The following is a 20,778-nucleotide window of genomic DNA, read 5'->3' on the forward strand; positions in this document are numbered from 1 at the left end:
AAATTTGTCTTATGAGGAGGAGCCTGTTGCTATTTTAGATAGAGAAGTTCGCAAGTTGAGGTCAAGGGAGATTGCATCCATCAAAGTTCAATGGAAGAATCGACCCGTTGAAGAAGCCACTTGGGAGAAAGAGGCTGATATGAAAGAAAGATACCCACACCTGTTTACAGATTCAGGTATTTCTTTTCGCCCTTGTTTTTCTTCTTATGATCGTTCGAGGACGAACGATGGGTAAATTGGTATCTATTGTAACGACCTGTTTAGTCGTTTTGAGCAACAGAATTTATTTCTGGAAAAACTGGCAGAGTCGATGGATCCCACGACGGACCGTCATGGGCACGACGGACCGTTGAGGGTGTCTCGTTCCAAAACAGTTAGAATTCTGAAAATTGGGTACTGAAATCGACTCTCTGAACTTTGTAACGGAATGGCAGGACGGACCGTCGTGGGCACGACGGACCGTCACAGACCCTTTAATGAAATTGAGTCTCTGAACTCTGTGACGGAGCAGCAGGACAGACCGTCGCAGTCACGACGGCCCGTCACAGACTGCGTAATCCTAGGCTGGGTCGGATTTCTGTTAAGTAATTTAAGGGGCGTTTTGGACTATTCCTGCTTTAATTATAAAGTTAGTGGTTTAGTATTAATAACTCAATTACTTGGGGGTTAAAAGAGGTAACCTTGAGTTAATTAGTGGGTTACTATTGCCATCTTTTATACTTAATTATATGATAATTAGGGTAAAAGAAAGAGGGTTTGAATAAGAAAAATAGAGAGAACAAAGAGAGAGAGAGAGAGCATCGAACGAGAAAGAGGAGAAACGAGAAGAAGAACAAAGTGTGAGGAACTTGCTTGCGTGATCACTAATCTTCGGTGGAGGTAGGTTATGATTTTTATGCTTTTCATAGTAAACTCTTAATAGCGAATGATATATATTGGGTAGTGTTGTAAATCCTTCTATATGCTTAATTGTATGCTTGGATGAATGTGATTATGTAATTGTGATAAAATAAGCATGATGAGGCTATTGAATCCTAAATCTTGAAAAACCTCTTTGTTAATGATGATGCCTTAGTATGAAAGAAGGCTTGATGAACTAAAGTAATGAGATTGATGATGCCTTAGTATGAAAGAAGGCTTGATGAACTAAAGTAATGAGATTGATGATGCCTTAGTATGAAAGAAGGCTTGATGAACTAAAGTAATGAGATTGATGATGCCTTAGTATGAAGGAAGGCTAGATGAATTAACAGAATGAGATTAGGGGATCGGGTGTCACGAACCGACACGTAGAATTAGGGGATCGGGTGTCACGAATCGACACGTAAAATTAGGGGATCGGGTGTCACGAACCGACACGTAGAATTAGGGGATCGGGTTTCACGAACCGACACGTAGAATTAGGGGATCGGGTGTCACGAACCGACACATAGAATTAGGGGATCGGAGTGTCACGTTCCGACACATAGTATTAGGGGATCGGAGTGTCACGTTCTGACACCAGGATAGTATGATGAGGATCGGAGTGTCACGTACCGACACGAGAGGAATAAAGATAATGAATCTTGAAAGATGTTAATATACCCAATTTAATGAACCTAATTCCCAAATGAGTATGATATGGAGGCTTGAGTCCTCATGAGTGTAGTTGACGTTATTTATCAAAGATTCATGTACATGTTATTGCTACAGATTGAGTATTGTAGTTGATTTATGATATGATCTGATATATACTGTTTTCTATTATGAGTTGGCCGATGATATCTACTCAGTACTTGTGTTTGTACTGACCCCTACTTGTATATTTCTTTCTTTTTTATTTGTGGAGTGCAGCAAACGTGCCGTCGTCTTCAACTCAACCGCAACTCTAGCCAGTCCTCATTACACCGGATTTCAGGGTGAGCTAATGCTTCTAGCTTGGACTGAGTCTTTCTCTTCATGTCTTGATGCCTTGAAGTTCCGGCATGGACTAGCTTTTTATTTATGTTTAGTTTCTTAGATATTCTTAGTCTTAGTAATTTGAGGATAGATGTTCTTGTGATGATGACTTCCAGATTTTGGGGATATTATTTGATAAATTTTAGAAGTTGTTAATTGATTTCGTTAATGAGTTTTAAGTCTTCCGCATTATTTTCTGTTTATTATTGGTAAATGATTGGGGTTTAGATTGGTTGGTTCGCTCACATAGAAGGATAAATGTGGGTGTCATTCACGACACGATTTGGGTCGTAACAGTTATATATTAAAAATAGTGATTCAATAATGATTATTCAATTTAAGAAACAATAATAGTTATATATTAAAAATAGTGATTCAATAATGATTATTCAATTTAAGAAATTAAGAGATAATTTATTTTTTGTCTATTTTATTTTTAATATTAAATAATATTTATTATTTAATAATTTTTTAACATATTAAATTTAATGAAGCTTAAGAATATTATAATAATATTAAATATATTATTTATTATTTTTTAAGATGTTTGCCAACTCAATATTACTGTCCAGTAACTTCTTCTCTGACTACGTAGGAAGATTTTTTGATCCACTAGAATCAGTTAAACAAGAAGGAGATCCATTAATATTTTGTGATCACAATGTATTACGTAACCGACATAAATATTAGGGTATTATGATAATTTTCTTATTATGTATAAGTTTTAATTTCTTTTTAAAATAATGTTAAAACATTACAATAATTATTTTATTCTTTTAGAAAAGAAAATATAATCATCTTTCATATTTCTATTTATATTCTTTAGAGAAAAGATTAGAACACTATAAATTAGGGACCTATTTTTTAAACCACAACATAGTAGCATTTACAATATATTCATTTTAATAGTTTTATTTATGAGATTATTCTCCCAATTAAATTTATATTTTCTAATATAAGTTTTTAATATGTAAACCAACTTGATCAATCCTTATTAATAATGTATTTAATTTATTAACTAATTAAGTGATTTATAATTATAAATTTTTGCATAAAATCATGATTCTCTCCAACATAACATGTATCCACTACCAAAATCAGACCTATGCATTGTTCGGTATAATTTACCCATAGTTTTTTTTTAATCATAAATTGGTTATTACCTTTTAAAAAGAGTTTAGGATCGACTAGTCTTGTAGAAAAAGGTTAGGGTCTTTATAAATATATATTTATTTCTTCTAATTAAATGAGCATTCACAATGTAGTTCTTGGGTTTTGGTTATGGAAGAGAATATGTGAACCTCCTTGTATTTCAAGTGAATTTGTTGAAGTTGTTTATCTCTTTAATTTGTACTCTCAGATTTATAGTCGATTGATCGAATCACGTTAAACGTTTGTGTCTTTAAGTATATTTCTCATATGTCTTCTTACTCGTGGTCTTTCGAGGTTTGTAATGTTAGCTTCCGCATGAAACTGATTGTTTTGATTCTAACAAAGTGGTATGAGAGTCATATTCAATAATGGAGGTACGTCCAGTGGTTCGATAATAATTGATTGGATAATGTTAAAAATTGAGTGTTCATCTTGACAATTGTAGTTCCAGCCAAAACTTTTTTTCACAATAATCAAGATTTTTGTTAGTGAAATTGTTTCAGAGAGGTTCTCTGTGTAGAGACGTAGATTTGATGAATGATATCATGGAGAAGAGATGCAAGCTATTGAAGATTATAGGAAGAAGGTGAATAAATTTATTTTGTCAGAAACTCAGGCCAAGGGGAAGATTTGTTGGGTCTTATTTGCCTCGAGTTTCTTACCATAAATAGATTTCCTTTTAGGGAGATTTGTTGGGTCTTATTTGCTTTGAGTTTCTTATCATAAATAGGTTAGGAAAAAGTATAGGGTTCACTAGTCCCTTTGTTGTAGGAAATGATTTAGGATTTTATAAATATGAATTATTTCTCTTAACTTAATCAATATTCACAATGTAGTTCAAGAATTTTGAGAGTTTTGATTGTGAGAAAAAAATTTGTGAATCTTCTTATATTTCGATTATATTGACTGATGATATTTTTCTCTATATTTTGTACTCTTATATTTAATACGTGTTGCTTCTCTCCTTTGTTGATATAATTTGATCAATAGAACCACATTAAATTTTTATATTTTTTAATATATTTTTCATCTATTTTTTTACTACTAAACTTTCAAGATTTATTTTGTTAACTTTGATATGACACCAAATTATTTTAGTCCGTAACATTCATATGGTCCAAAATTGTCGAAGAAAATTTCTAAAAGCTGGAATCTACAACGTAAAGATGAATAGTAAAAGTGATTAATGTTACATGATCTAGGTGGTGGAATCGACACGTTGACATATATTAAAATAATTATGAGAGGATTTTGAAGAATATATAATTAATGTTAAAAATATAATATAAAAAATAAAAAATAAAAAATAAAAAATTTCTGATTTTAATGTGACGTTGGATATATTACCATGTCCACCTTACAAAAAGGAAGTAATGGGGAGCGTTGAGAGCGCATTAATGACAATATTTACTCTGCCTCTACAATAGTTGTATATAATGCAGTCCTATATTATTGTCATAGCAAAAGGCATAGAGTTGTTAGTTTAGTATTAATCTTTTAGCAAAAGAGAATTAGCATGGCTTCAAAACCAGGGATTCTCACAGAATGGCCATGGTCATGGCTTGGGAATTTCAAGGTACTCATCCTCTCTGTTGAAGCCATTTCATAGTACGTAAATCATAAAGTAGATGTATCTTCTTTCTTGTCTTTCCCTCTTTAAATCCTGTTCTTGAGAAAGTGTTCTTTTGATGAGTGCCAAGGTACCTCTAATTCTTGATGATATTTTTGTGTGATGCATGTTAACCAATTAGTAGCAGTATAGTAGTAGGCGAGATAGTGTTAATAGTGGACGATGGCAGCACATGATATTATATCGAATTAATTAATTAATTTTGTATTTATGTATGCAGTACATTGTTTTGGCACCATTTGTGGGACGTAGCATTGAGTCATTGTTGAATAGAGAAGATGGAAGCAAGATAGATATTGGATACTTGATTATATTTCCATTTCTGCTATTCCGGATGCTTCACAATCAAATATGGATATCATTGTCCAGATACAGAACTGCAAAAGGTGATAATCGAATTCTCGATAAAACCATTGAATTTGACCAAGTTGACAGAGAAAGAAATTGGTACCTACAATACTCTCCACTCTTCATTTCAATTTTCAATTTTCAATTATTGATTGAGAAAATTGGAGATATTCTTAATTGAGATATACAGACCCGGACCCGCCAAAAGTTAGTTTCTTTTCGTGAAGAAAACTGGTGCATAATAAATTAATTAAATTTAATGTGCAGGGATGATCAAATCTTACTCAATGGACTATTGTTCTATTATGGGTACATGAAATTGGAGCAGTCTCATTACTTACCTATATGGAGAAGTGATGGTATCATTTCGACAACATTGCTTCATATTGGTCCTGTTGAATTTCTATATTATTGGCTTCACAGAGCTTTACACCATCACTTTCTCTACTCTCGTTACCATTCACATCACCATTCATCCATTGTTACTGAACCCATTACATGTAAGTATTCCTCATTTACTTTTCTACACTCCCTTTTTAATTTATTATTATTCATACGGTACCTATAATAATAATAGTAATAATAATAATAAGCTTAAGTGATTTATGGTCCCTTATACAAGTTATAAGCAGAATTCGTTTAAACATGTCAACAAAGATTTGTACATATTTAACACATATATTCCTTAAGAGTGATACCTATTTAATATTTTTTTAACAATCAGCCAAAAATGTGATACGTATGTACTACACTCGCTATGACGTGGCAAATTAATGAATTAAATATTGCCATGTGACATTTAATTTTAAAAATTTATTTTAAAAATGAATTTCTAAAAGATAATTATTTTAGTCTATTTAGCTAACTAAGAAAAATAAAAAAGAATCTCCTAAAAGAACCACCCATCCACCCCACGACAATCCATCATTTTTTTCTCTTCCGGTTGATCCAAATCTTCCCCAACTTTCCAACAAGATAATCCCTCCATCAAACCATTTTTTCAATTGTAATTCTAATCTATCCATCTAATTTTGGTACGAGGAAGATGGAAAAAGGTTTCATCTGAAAATTTTTGAATTTCTATTATCATGATCCAAAAAATGGAGTTAGCTGACATTTTTTCTGAATTTCTTAACTGGTATTTTTGGAGTCGAAGAACTCTTCCTTTCTTGTTAACTATCAATTTTAATTTTATTGAATTTCATGATATTATTTTTAATAAGTTTGATCAGTTTACAACTTTACATTTTAATTTGAAGTGGTGATGTTTGTTTTCGTGACAAGAAATAGATATGAATGGAGGCCGGCTAACTATTTGAACTAAAATTTCTGAAATACTTCTTTCTTATCGCAAAATCATATCAATTCGTAAATTCGAAGTTTTTCTTTCTTTTTGCAAAATCACATCCATTCGAAGATTCGAAATTCTTCTTCTTCTTTTTTTTTTTTTAAAAACACATCAATTCGTATATATATATATATATATATATATATATATATATATATATATAAAGAATTAAAAGAAGTGAGATAGAAAAGAAAAGAAAAAGAAGAGCAGATAGTTTGGAGTTCGAGGAAGAAGATGATGGCTGGAATAAGGAGGTGGGGTTGATTTATTTGTTTATCAAAAAAATTAAGTTTAAATAAATTTTAGTTATTTTATGTCAATAAAAGAAAAAACAGTATTAGTTTTTAAAAAATAAAATGCTTTTTGGAACCTATTTCAGGTGCTAATACCATGTGAAGTACGCTGACATTATCATATTATTTAATAGATATATATTTTAAATAATTTAAATATTTAACAAATATAATTAAAATATTTAAATAAATTATGCTAACAATTTTAAAATTTTCTTAATAACTTAACCCATAATATTACGTAACACTATCTTTTTAGTAAGTACAGCAACACCTTAATTAGCTTCTTCATTTTTACCATCCCTAATTTAACCATATGACTTGTTAGGACCCTCATCATCACTTCTTTTTACAATTTTAAAAAAAAAGACACGTCACACCTGTACTCTCAACAATAATCTTCAGCTAATTTCTTTTTTCTTTTACATTTCGTAGGGAATTTGATTACGTCTACTTTAATATCTTTAATTTTCTACCTAGACAGATGGCTTAATAAATATGACTAGTAGGAAAGATACTGACAACACACTTACCTATATATGCATATGTACCCTAGCTATCATGTTCTCTTTCACTATTCATTTTTTCAAGCTGGCATAACATTATATGAACGAGTAGGATTTTATAACAAAAATACTTTCTAATTATAATAAATATAGATATTAATAAATAGTTTTAAGGGTCTATTTAGTGTTAGGAATAAAAATAATAGTTATAGAATAAGGAAATGGTAATAAGATAATATTTTTTTAAATCTTAATTGATTATCATGTTTGAAATAACTTATCTCATTATTTATATTATAGTATGGAGCAAGTTATTATATATACATAGTGCGATAATTTATTCCAAGGATAGCTAATCCCAAGATATGTTTTCAACCAAACAATTCTTAAAGTCTTTATTAATATTAGTTAAGTGTTATTAGAATCGACGTTACCAAAGGCTTTAGGATATATACAAACTGTGTTAATTGTCATTGAAAGTACACATTTAATACCAATTAAGTTATTATAATTAATTAATTACCGTTAATAATTATTTTTAATGTTCCAAATAAAGAGTTCATTTAAATTATTTTCGATAAAAAATATATTATTTATTTAATTAAAATTAATTTGTTAAATATATAATAGATATGAAATTTCTCAAAATACTTTCTAACTACTTAATAAATTTTTTTTACTCATGTGGCGGTATGATCATATTAGGATAGAATCCTCGTAGTTGGTCCACAAAAGAAACATGACTAGCTTGATATAATTGATGAAAGACTGGGCCTTCCTCTTAAAAGTTTTCAACTATAAATCAACCAGGAAAAGGACACTCCAAATTAATTATTTTATATATATTTATTTGGCAGCTCCTTTGCAGTGGGATTTGTTTTCGTTAATTAATTTTAAGCATTCTTCGTATTAAAATTTTGTCCTATTTACGGTGGCATGCACGTTATGAAGGGCCCCTTTATATTGGACAATAAACAACCACCTGAGAAATTAGGCTAAAATTAATATCTCAAAAATGTGTACTTGCATCTTATGACAAAAATAAATTATCTGCAAATATTTTAAAATTAGAACATTTAATTACATATAAATATTTGGCTCTATGTAACTATGTGAATCGTCACTCTCTCTCACACACACACATATATATAGTTACTACATCAAAAATGATTTTTAACTATAATTTATAAACAATACATATAAAAAATTAGTAATGACAATTGCTAAAATTGATTTTTAACTATAATTTATAAATACTAAATATAAAAAATTAGTGATGACAATTGTATTTTATCAATCTTTATAAATGCAGCTTATTAAAGTGTATTGACATTTATTATAATAATAATAATTAACTAATACCAATAACAATTATTTGTTAATGAGTTGTGAGTTAGTTAGAAAAGTGGAAGTTGTTAAATGACGGTTGGACCATCTCTCAAAGTATAGTTGCGTAACTGTAAATCCAAAAGAAGTTAAAGTGGAATGAAGTTGTTAACATTCATTACACATGGATGAATTGAATAGCTTCTGAGTTTACAACATATATGGAAAGAGTACAATTGCAATTAAAATGTAGTCATTAATTAAACTTTTGTTTTCTTTTTTCAGCCGTGATTCATCCATTTGCAGAGCATATAGCATACTTCTTGCTATTTTCCATACCACTACTCACTACAGTGGTAACAAAGACTGCTTCAATAGTTTCATTTGGTGGATATATCACTTATATTGATTTTATGAACAATATGGGCCATTGCAACTTTGAGATCATTCCCAAGTGGATGTTCTCTACTTTCCCTCCTCTCAAATATTTGATGTATACACCATCGTAAGTCTCTACTTTTATATATGTATGTGTTATATATACATACAACTTCTCTCCATTTTCTGACTACTATTGATGCTACAGGTACCATTCACTACATCATACTCAATTTAGGACAAATTACTCACTTTTCATGCCATTATATGATTACATCTATGGTATTTTGGACAAATCATCAGACACATTATATGAAAAATCACTTGAAAGGCAAGGGAAATCACCAGATGTGGTACATTTAACACATCTAACAACACCTGAATCCATTTACCATCTCAGGCTAGGATTTGCTTCTTTCGCCTCCTAACCCTACACCTCTAAGTGGTATTTCTGGTTAATGTGGCCTGTCACTTTGTGGTCTATGATGGTTACTTGGATTTATGGTCACACATTTACTGTTGAGAGAAATTTCTTCAACAATCTCAATTTGTAAACTTGGGCCATTCCAAAATATCGCGTTCAAGTAACTACTACTACTAATATTTCTTGACATATACTTATTACGTTCAGCATTTTACTATTCTACATCTTTATTTCATTTTTAGTACTTTATGCAATGGCAAAGAGAGACGATTAGTTTGATTGAAGAAGCTATCACCGAAGCAGATAAAAAAGGCATAAAAGTTTTGAGCCTTGGACTCTTAAATCAGGCAAGTAACATTTTTTTTTAAATTTATTTAGCGGGCATTTGTCTATATATGTTGAACCGTTTTTATTTTTAATAGTGGAAAATGAAATTTGAAAATTGGAGTTCATTTGTGCCTAAATACAAGTTGGAGTATTTGGAGTGAAAACACATTTTTGTTGTTATTCAAAGTTTGGAGTTTCTATGGTCAAACTTTTTTTCACAGGCAATAATGCTTATTTTGCACTTTGAAAAATTCTATCTCATGCATCTGTACATGTAACCTTTAATTGTAGGATGAGAAACTGAATAAGAATGAGGAGGTTTACATAAGAAGGCTCCCTCAACTAAAAGTAAAGTTGGTAGATGGAAGTAGCCTAGCTGTTGCTGTGGTCCTAAATTCAATTCCCAAAGTAACTATCCAAGTGGTCCTTGGAGGCCATTTGTCAAAAGTTGCTAATGCCATTGCCCTTGCTTTATGCCAAGGAGGAATAAAGGTGATCCATCACATTATCTATCTATACATTGAATTTCCTCATATTTCTGTCTCATTTTATTTAATTCTGATTGTGATAGGTCATGACATTGAGAGAAGAAGAGTACAAAAAGCTCAAATCAAGTCTTACTCCTGAAGCTGCAATTAATTTACTTCTATCAAAATCTTTTACTTCAAAGGTACAAATCACAAAATCAATAGAAAATATGATTTATCTTAATTACTATCTCGTTTTAAGATATAAGATAATAGGCAATAAAACTTTATACGCACCTAAGAACTTTTGTCGATCCATAGAGTCTTTATGGAGCAAGTCTCTCATTGTTGTGATAAATAAAAATATTTACTTAAGACGGAAAAAAGAATATATTTTTATTTTAAAAAATTGTTTATTGCAGATATGGCTAGTAGGGGATGGATTGAATGAAGATGAACAACTGAAAGCACCAAAAGGAACAATTTTCATTCCATTTTCACAATTCCCACCAAGAAAAACTAGGAAGGATTGCTTCTACTTTCACACACCGGCAATGATTACTCCAAAACACTTTGAAAATGTGGATTCTTGCGAGGTTAGAATTAACTTCAATTTCCTTAGGTATCCTTTGGTAGTTGGTTTGAAAATGAGTTATGCATGTATTAGAAATCCTACATAAGTAATATAACATTTGGTAGCTGGATAAGAAGTAAATTTTTCATGTATAAAGTTATATAGTGCTTGATTTGCCATTAAGAAATCCAAACTCTTCATATTATTTTATGCAAGATAAGAAGGTAATACATAATACAGAATAAGCAAACTCTACATAACTAATCTCTGCAAAAAATAGTACTTAGATTCCCATATAACTAATTCATGCTTGCATAACACTAACCAACTACCATATGACCTCTTAGTTTATTTTTTTCGTAGTTTAATTTGATCCTTTTTATCATGTAAGAAATCTCAAGTTTATTTCTTTTCTAACAATAGAATTGGCTGCCAAGAAGAGTAATGAGTGCTTGGCGTATAGCTGGAATTCTACACGCACTTGAAGATTGGCATGAACATGAGTGTGGGAATATGATGTTTGACATCGAGAAAGTGTGGAAAGCAAGCCTTGATCATGGTTTTCAGCCAATATTTGTGGCTTCTGCTTCTGAATCAAAGACTTAAATTAAACACTTGTGATCTGACATTGATGTGGTGGCTTATGAGTTAAAGAAAAAGTTTACTAATGTACCAACTTTACATGTCAAATCTTACGTATTGCTCCTACTATGTAATACCTTTTTTTGTTTCTTTAAGAATTTCCTATGTTGTTCTCTGGATGTTGAACTATATTACTTCTATTATATAATAATAAAAGATATAATTAGCTTTTACATTTAAGTTTTGGCTTAAAATTATCCAAGTACTAGATTGTAAAACCTCACAAATAGAAGAACTAGAAAAGAGTTTAAATCTGTCGATACTTATTTTTGGAAAGAATAAGAAAATCTAGAAATATTAAGTAAGTTAAAAGTGAGTTTTTGGTCAACTTCAAACGATCATAACTCCTAGCTCAAGATTAGTTAGGCGTAGTTCAAGATATGCTTGGAAAGCCCTTAGAATAATCTTTCCTACGGGCCAATTTTTGCAATTTCGATATGTATGAGTGAGTTATGTCTTCCGGAAGTTGGACTATTGAATTAAGGAAAATCCAAATCCGGATTATGGAAGGGCAAACTAGGGCTTGCATAACTTACGCTAGGGCTTGGAGAAGAGAGAAAAGAAGTGAAAAGAGGAGAGAAATCAAGAAATCACCAAGGACGTTCAAGCTTTGCGAGTGGAATTCGTCGGGGGTGATCCCTAAAAGGTATGTGGAATTACATAGTGTTGGGTTAGTTCACCCACACGCCAATCTTGTTTCAATTCATCGAATTTAAGTTGTTTGAATGCTAAGAATGTGAGTTCTTGAAGAACATTGTTGAAAATTATTGAATTCTTGATATTGAGGGAACTAATGATTCAAAGTGTTTGGGGGAGAGAACCATGAAAGTCTAGAGGATTTAGAGATGAATAACAAAGAAGAAAAGTCGTAGAACGCCTGGGGAAGGCCCTGGCGCGTCGCGCCTCTCAGAGCCCCAAAAACCATTCTCTGTCCATAGGCCTCTAGGGCGCCACGCCAGCCAGAGCACCCCACCCATCTCTCTAAAGTTTGAGGGCTGGCGCCCCTCGCCTCTCAGAGCGCCAGGGACGCCAGTTCTCCCCATCTTTCCGTATTAGTTCCTAAGTGATGCACCTATGTTTTCTAGTTGATTCGAATACTCTAAGGTACATCTGAACATCATAAAATTATCCATAAATATGATATCACGAACCTTGAATCGGTAATCCAATTCAAGAATAGTTAAGATCAAAGTGAAAGAAGTTAAGAGTTAAGTCTCAAAGTTAAGAAGCAAGTCAAAACAAATTTCCTAAATGTTTCAAGAGTCGTTAACAATGTTTAAACTGTTTCTAAGAATCAAGTTTCAAGTCAAGTAAAGGGTAAAAAATTGAGTTCATTTATGAAAAAGTTATAAGATAAGTATTCTCCGAGAGTTCATAAATGTTTTCATATTTGAGCAAGAACAGGAAAATCGATGCCAAGAGAAACCTTGAGCTAAGATTTGAGTAATTATATCAAATCAAAGAAAGAAGTTGTTCTAATAACACACGAGCTAAGTATATTTTTGGAGTAGTATTGAGCACCGACATGGAGATGCGACTTCATAATAACTCAAGTCTCCATAAACCATGTATCAATCATGGGTATCATCAAAGGGTCATACTTTTTACATGATTGCTTAAGTTAAGCTAGTGGATCCACTAAGTTAAGTAGTTTTATGCGACGACAAAGTATAGGAAAATTCTGGAAGCGTGGTCAAGATGTTGTATCACCACTTAGGCTTATATTGGTGGTTATCGATTATAGAATGTCCCATAGAACTATATTACTTATTATAAAAGTAATGTTGAGTTTGTTATTACATTTCTTTAACGAACTAAGTTTTTTACACTGTTTTATAAGCTTTATATATATTGCATGTGTCTTATTACTTTATATTGAGTTAAGTTATTCATGAGTTGAGCAGAGCCAAGGTAAGTGTTCCTTATTACTCTTTTCAAGCTTAGGTTGTTGTTTTAGTATTCCAACTCACATAATCGTACATTCAATGTACAGATGTAGTTGGCCCACATCGTCTTATGATGCATATGCAGGTAACTAGGATCGGCATCTGGCATACCATTGATCCAATGAGCAGCCCAGAGTTAGTTGGTGAACCTCCTAACGTCCCAAAGGACATCGTTTATTGCTTGATTTTCATTTTTGAGTTGTTAGGATGATTAGGTGTCTGTCCCAACATCCTTCTTTATTTTTGAGGCCTCACAGACAGATGACATTGTTCTTTAGTCTTATTCATTTCAGTTGTAAACGCTTAATACATGAGTTGCCACTTTGGCTAAGCATTGTTTTTATGTTATTTCATGAGTTATCACTTGTGTTTAAGTTTTCTACTGAGTAAGTAAGCCAGACCAAGGGTGAGCTCGAGCCAACAATGGTCTTCGAGTGCCCGCCACGTTTAGGGTGTAGGCTCAGGAGTGAGAAACTTGGTATGAGAGTTCAAGAGTCCTAGGGATCTATGATTCCATGTATGTAGAGTCTTATTATCATTGAGAAGCGCGCCATATCTGTATTAAGGAGGCTACAACACTTAGGAAATCATCTCACTTCTTTCACATTTTTTTCAGGCGATAGAGTTTGATCCCTAAAAGTTTCTCTCTAATTCGTGCTTGCACATATTTCAGATAACCATGACTCCATGAAGAGCAGAAAGATGTCGTCCATCTAGGAGGAACGTTGAGGAACAAGGGGTACCCAATGCACCTGAAGTGCAACACCAGGGAGAAGTTACTAATACTAAATTTAGAGAGGTAATTAGGATATCGAGTCAGGCTGTGACTAATCAGGTTAGTCAGGAAAGATGAGCTTGACAAGAAGGGGTTGAAACTTCGAGTATTCGTGAATTCTTGAGGATGAATCCCCGAGTTTTACTGGTTTGAGCACTACCGAGGATCCAGAGAGCTTCACTAAAGAACTAAAAAAGGTGTTTGAGGTGTTGCATATTGCTGACCATGAGAGAGATGATCTAGCTGCGTATCAATTCAACTGTAATACTAGAACTTGTCTTGACCAGTTGAAAGAGGGTAGAGATGAGGATGCACCCCATCTGAGTTGGCCCTATTTTGAAGAAGCTTTCTTGGGGAATTTCTTTCCTAGGGAATTCAAAGAGGCGAAGGTGAGGAATTTCTTATACTTAAGCAATATTCTCTATGTGTGCATGAGTAAGGGTTAAATTTCACCCAACTATCTCGATATGCTTTGGAAATGGTTAAAGACACGAGGAGTACAATGAGTTTGTTTGTTGCCGAATTGGGTCTTTCATCAAGCAAAGAGGGTAAGGCATGAATGCTGAAAGGTTACATGGGAATATCATGGCTGATGGTCTATGTGCAACAGGTTGAGGAAGAGAAGTTGAGGGACAGGGAAAAGTTCAGAAATAAGAAATCTAATACAAGGAATGAGTTTTGGCAGCAGAAAGGTAGTGTGAATCGTTTGTCTTTTCAGAAAAAGGGGCCTGCACCATCATCTTGTAGTGCACCTGTACCAAGAAACAAAGGTGAGCGTCATGGTTAGAATTCACATAACTTCAGAGCTAGACCAGCAGAGTCTTAAAGGTAGTGTGGCACAATGAGGTAGCAGGGCTCTTGCATGTGCTAAGTGTTCTAGAACCCACCTAGGTAAATCCGGACAATAGAGCCCAATCTACATCAATTGCTCCAGTAGGCAGGGCTGCACCTAGAGGATCTACTTCTGATACTGGCGGAGGATGAAGCCACCTCTATTGGATCACTAGTCTCCAAGAGAAAGAGAACTCCTAGATGTTGACACTGATATGATCAAAGTCTTTACTTTTGATGTTTATGCTTTGCTAGACCCAAAAGCATGTTTTTCTTTTGTAACCCCTTATGTTGCAAATAAGTTTGATATCCTCCCTGAGTAACTTTGTGAACCCTTCTGTGTTTCTACACCTGTTGGGGAGTCTATTCTAGCAGCAATAGTCTACTGAGATTGTCCCATTTCAATCATTCACAAGAACACCATGGTTGACTTAGTTGAGTTAGACATGGTAGACTTCGATCATTCTAGGTATGGACTGGCGTCATGCCTCTTATGCATCAATAGATTGTAGAACTCAAGTTATCAAGTTTCAGATTCCTAATGAGTCAGCATAGAGTGGAGTAGTAGTTCAACAGTGGCTAAGGGTCGTTTCATTTCGTACCTTAAGGTGAGAAGGTTAGTTTTGATGGTTTGTATCTATCACTTAGTCCAAGTTAATGACTCAAGTGATGAGGTACCTCTTATTCAGTCAGTTCCCATAGTAAAAGAGTTTCCACAAGTCTTTCCTGATGATATACCCGGAGTCCCTCCTGAGAGAGAAATAGACTTTGGCATAAATATAATTTCCGATACTCATCCTATCTCTATTCTGCCATATAGAATGGAACCAACAAAGTTGAAAGAACATTTCAAAGATCTGGTAGATAAGGGTTTTATTCAACCAAGTGTCTCACCTTAGGGCGCTCTTGTCTTGATTACATGAAACAAAGATGGTTCCCTTAGGATGTGAATAGACTACCATCAATTGAACAAGGTTACATCAAGAATAAGTATCATTTTCCAAGGATTGATGATCTTTTCGACCAACTTCAAGGTGCTTCGTATTTCTTGAAAATTGACATCAGATCCGGCTACCATCAGTTGAAAGTTAAAGAATATCATATTCCAAAGACAATTTTCACAACCAAATATGGGCATTATGAATTCTTGGTCATGTCTTTTGGGTTGACCAATGCGCCTGCAACATTCGTAGGATCTTATGAATAGAGTCTTCAAACCGTATTTAGATATGTTTGTTATCATCTTTATTGACATACTAATCTATTCAAGGAATAAATAGGACCATGCTAGTCATCTCAAAATAGTTCTTCAGATATTGAAGGATAGAGAGTTGTATGCAATGTTCTCTAAGTGTGAGTTTTGGATTGAGTCTCTGGCATTCTTGTGTCACATAGTTTCCAGTGATGGTATTAGGTTTGATACCAAGAGGATTGAGGCAGTGCATAATCAGACTAGATCCACATCTCCAACTAATATTAGGAGTTTCTTGGGTTTGGCTGGCTACTATAGAAGATTTTTGGAAGGTTTCTCATCTATTTCATCTTTTTTGACGAAGTTGACTTAGAAAAAAAATTAACTTTTAATGGTCTGAAGCTTGTGAGAAAAACTTTTAGAAATTAAAGAAGAGGTTGAATACTGTCCAAGTTTTGACCTTACCAGAAGGTACCCAAGGTTTTGTGGTGTATTGTAATGCATCTAGAGTTGGTTTGGGTTGTGTCCTAATGTCGAATGGCAAGGTTATAACATATACTTCTAGACAATTGAAAGTCCATGAGAAGAATTATCCAACCCATCGCTTAAAATTGGTTGATGCATTTTTTGCCTTAAGAATATGACATCATTATTTGTATGATGTTCATGTTGATGTACCCAACCCATAATTTAGAGTTGGGTGCTGTAGTTTTTTCCTTGAAAATATGGCGTCACTATATGTATGGTGTTCATGTTGATGTATTCCCTGATCACAAGTGCCTACAATATGTGTTCACTCAAAAAGAGCTTAATCTTAGACAATGAAGACAGTTAGAATTGTTCAAGGATTATGACATGAACATTCTTTACCACCCAGGTAAGGCTAACATGGTTGGGGATGCCTTAAGCAGGTTGTCTATTGGTAGTGCTGCCAATCTTGAAGAAGATAATAAAGAACTAACAAAATATGTGCATGGACTTGCATGCTTAGGATTCCAACTAATAGATTCCATAAAAGGAGGAATAGTGGTGACGAATGGATCCGAATCATCATTAGCGTCAGGGGTGAAAGAACAACAAGACCAAGATCTCATTTTTCTTGAATTGAAGGCAAATGTTCATAAACAAAAAGTATTGAATTTTGAACAAGGGGGAGATGGTGTATTCAAATATGAAGGTACAATGTGTGTAATTATTGTGGATGGAATCCAAGAGAGGATCACGGAAGAAGCTCATTGCTCTAGATATTCCATTCATCTTGGTTCCACAAAGATGTATCATGAATTAAGAGAAGTATATTGGTGGGAAGGTGTGAAGAAGGGCATTGTTGAGTTTATTGCCAAGTGCCCGAATCGTAAACAAGCTAAAGTAGAGCACCAAAGGTCTGGAGGTTTGGCTCATAATATAGAACTTCTGGAATGGAAGTGGGAGATGATTAGTATGGACTTCATCACATGATTACCAAGGTCTTGTAGGCAAAATGATTGTATTTGGGTGATTGTTGATAAAATGACAAAATCAACACACTTTTTGCTGGTAAAGACTACCCATTCGGTAAAGGATTATTCTAAGTTGTACATTGAAGAGGTAGTAAGGCTTCATGGAGTTCTGTTCTCCATTATTTTAAACAAAGGTGAACAATTTATTGCACAATTCTGGAAATATTTTTAGAAAGGTTTGATTTCAAAGGTGAACTTAAGTACTGCCTTACATCCTTAGACTAACGCGCAAGCAGAGCGCATTATTCAGACCTTAGAGGATATATGAGGGAATGCATTATTGATTTCAAAGGGAATTAGGATGATCACCTACCTCTAATTGAGTTTGCCTACAACAATAGTTACCAGTCTAGCATCCAGATGGCTCTATATGGCTCTGTATGAGAGAAGATGCAAAGCTCCTATTGGATGGTTTGAAGTTGGTGAGGTAGGGTTTATAGGACCATATATAGTTCATCAAGAAATGGAGAAGGTGAAGGTTATTCAAGAGAGGTTGAAAATGGCCCAGAGTCGTCAAAAATCTTACACTAATATTAGGAGAAGAGAGTTGAATTGTGGTAGCTGATTGGGTTTACTTGAAAGTTTCACCTATGAAAGGTGTTATGAGGTCTGTTAAGAAGGGGAAACTTAGTCCTCGGTATATTGGAACTTATAAGAGATATCCAAGAGAATTGTCAATGTAGTTTATGACTTGGAGCTAACACAAGAGTTAACAACGGTTCATTTGGTATTTCATGTCTCCATGTTGAAGAATTGCATGAGTGATCCTTAATTGATCATGCAAATTGAGAATGTTGGGATCAAAGATGACTTGTCTTATTAGGAGATTTCGGTGCAAAAACTAGATCGCCAAGTTCACAAGTTAAGAACAAAAGAGGTAGCAGCTGTCAAGATCCTTTGGAGGAACCAATTTGTTGAATAAAATACTTGGGAAGTTGAGGAAGACATGAAGAAGAGATATCCACATCTCTTTGAATCTAGAGAAAATACAGACCAAGATACTAATTTCCTTCTTAGTACTACCTAAATTTTGAGTAAGCATGTTGTTTGGCTGCAATAACTTGTGGGTATTTGAACTTGATGTTGCTACCCTAGGTCTAGTAAGAGTAACCTCATTCAGGGACCATGTTCCCAAGGGGATATATTGTACTATCTAGCAACTAGGAAGAACGAGAAAAGAGTTTAAAATATGAATATACTTATTTTTGAAAAGAATAAGAAAATCTGGAAATTTTAAGTAAGTTAAAAAGTTAGTTTTTGTCAACTTCAAACTACCATAACTCCTAGTTCAAGATGAATAATCTTTCCAACGCCACTGAGTTTGCATGATTACGGTATCATATGAATTATTTATACCGCCACTGAGTTTGCACAATTACGGTATCATATGAATTATTTATACCTTTCAGAAGTTGGGTTCTTAGAATATGAAAAGTCCCAATCCAGATTATGGAAGGGCAAGCTAGTCTTTTCATTAATAAAAAATTTCTTATTTCTGTTTTTGGGATTTATTGGGTTAAAATAAGACTTTTTCAGTTTATAAAAAGGAGAACTTACGCTAGGGCTTGGAGAACAGAGAAAAGAAGAGAAAAGATGATATACAAAGAAATGGCGAAGGATGTTCAAGCTTTGCGAGTGGAATTTGTTGGGGTGATCCCTACAGGATATGTGAGATTACATAGTATTGGTATAGGTCACCCACACTCCAATCTTGTCTCATTTCATCGAATTTAAGTTTTTTGAATGCAAAGAAAGTGAGTTCTAGAAGAACATTGTTGAAAATTCATTGAGTTTTTGATGTTAGTGTTGTAGAAGCCTCTTGTTGATTTGGTTAATCTTTCCGCGTGAATTTTTGAGTAAAATCTATTTTATATTCACGGAACTAATGATTCTAAGTGTTTGGGGGAAATAACCATGGAAGTTTAGAGGGTTTAGAGATGAAAAATGAAGGAGAAAAGTCAGAGCCTCAAAAACCATTCTCTGTCCATATGCCGCTAGGGCGCCACACCAGCCAGAGCACCCTACCCAGCTCTCTGAAGTTTGAGGGCTGGCACGCCAAGCCTCCTAGAGCGCCAAGGATGCCGGTTCTCCCCATTCTTCCCCATCTTTCCGGGCTAGTTCCTAAGTGATGTACCTATATTTCCTAGTTCATTCTAACACTCAAAGATACAACTAAACATCATGAAATCATTCATAAACATGGGATCATTAACCTTGAATTCATAATCCAATTCAATAAGTGTTATGGTCAAAGTCAAAAAAGTTAAGAGTCAAGTCTCAAAGTTAAGATTTGAGTAACTATCTCAAACCAATGAAAGAAGTTGTTTTAATAACACACGAGCTAAGTATATTTTTAGGAGTAGTATTGAGAGGCAATATGGGGATGCGAGTTTATAATAACTCAAGTTTCAATAAACCATGTAGCCTTCATGGGTATCAAAGGGTCATACTTTTTAGATGATCAGTTAAGTTAAGCTAGTGGATCCACTAAGTAAAGTAGTTCTATGCAACGACAAAGTATATGACAATCGTGGAAGCGTGGACACGACGTTGTACCACAACTTAGACTCATAGTGGTGGTTGTCAGTTAGAGAATCTGCCCTAGAAACTATATTACTTATTATAAAAGTAAATTAAGTTAGTTATTGCATTTCGTTAACGAATTAAGTTGTTTGCACTATGTTATAAGCTTTATATATATTGCATGTGTCTTATTGATTTATTTTGAGTTAAGTTATTCATGAATTGAGCAGAGCCAAGGTAAGTGTTCCTTATTACTCTTTTGTAATGACCCGAGAATACCTCTAGTCGCCACACGACATACTCGACTTCTCAGAGGTCTTATATAATCCTCTTAGCATTCATACATTACATAAGTAATAAAAGTAGTGCGAAATTCAAAACTTTCACAAATAAAGTCAATAAGGAAACTCTTTTATTTATGTAAAAAACTAAGTTTCATCATAAGCCATCTTAGACGCATATCATGATCATAGGGTCACAACCCTTACATTAAAAAGAAATTTATAGTCTAATACAAAGTCTTTAATAAAATAAAACTAAAAATAAAATCCATGTCCTGAACATATGAGGACATGCCAATCTTGAGAGAAATCTACTTCCCAATATTAAAATCTCTAGAAATCCTCACTTGCCACCACCCACAGTTCTGGACATAGAGA

At 33.6% G+C, this 20,778-nt stretch overlaps 1 pseudogene; it reads left to right on the forward strand.

The window, feature by feature from the left end:
- The first annotated feature begins 4,460 nt into the window (after positions 1 to 4,460).
- On the forward strand, positions 4,461 to 11,533 carry LOC101267145 (very-long-chain aldehyde decarbonylase CER1-like; annotated as a pseudogene).
- The last annotated feature ends 9,245 nt before the right edge of the window (positions 11,534 to 20,778 follow it).

The sequence above is a fragment of the Solanum lycopersicum genome, chromosome 8 (genome assembly GCF_036512215.1).
Source record: "Solanum lycopersicum chromosome 8, SLM_r2.1".
Classification (NCBI taxonomy): Eukaryota; Viridiplantae; Streptophyta; class Magnoliopsida; order Solanales; family Solanaceae; genus Solanum; species Solanum lycopersicum.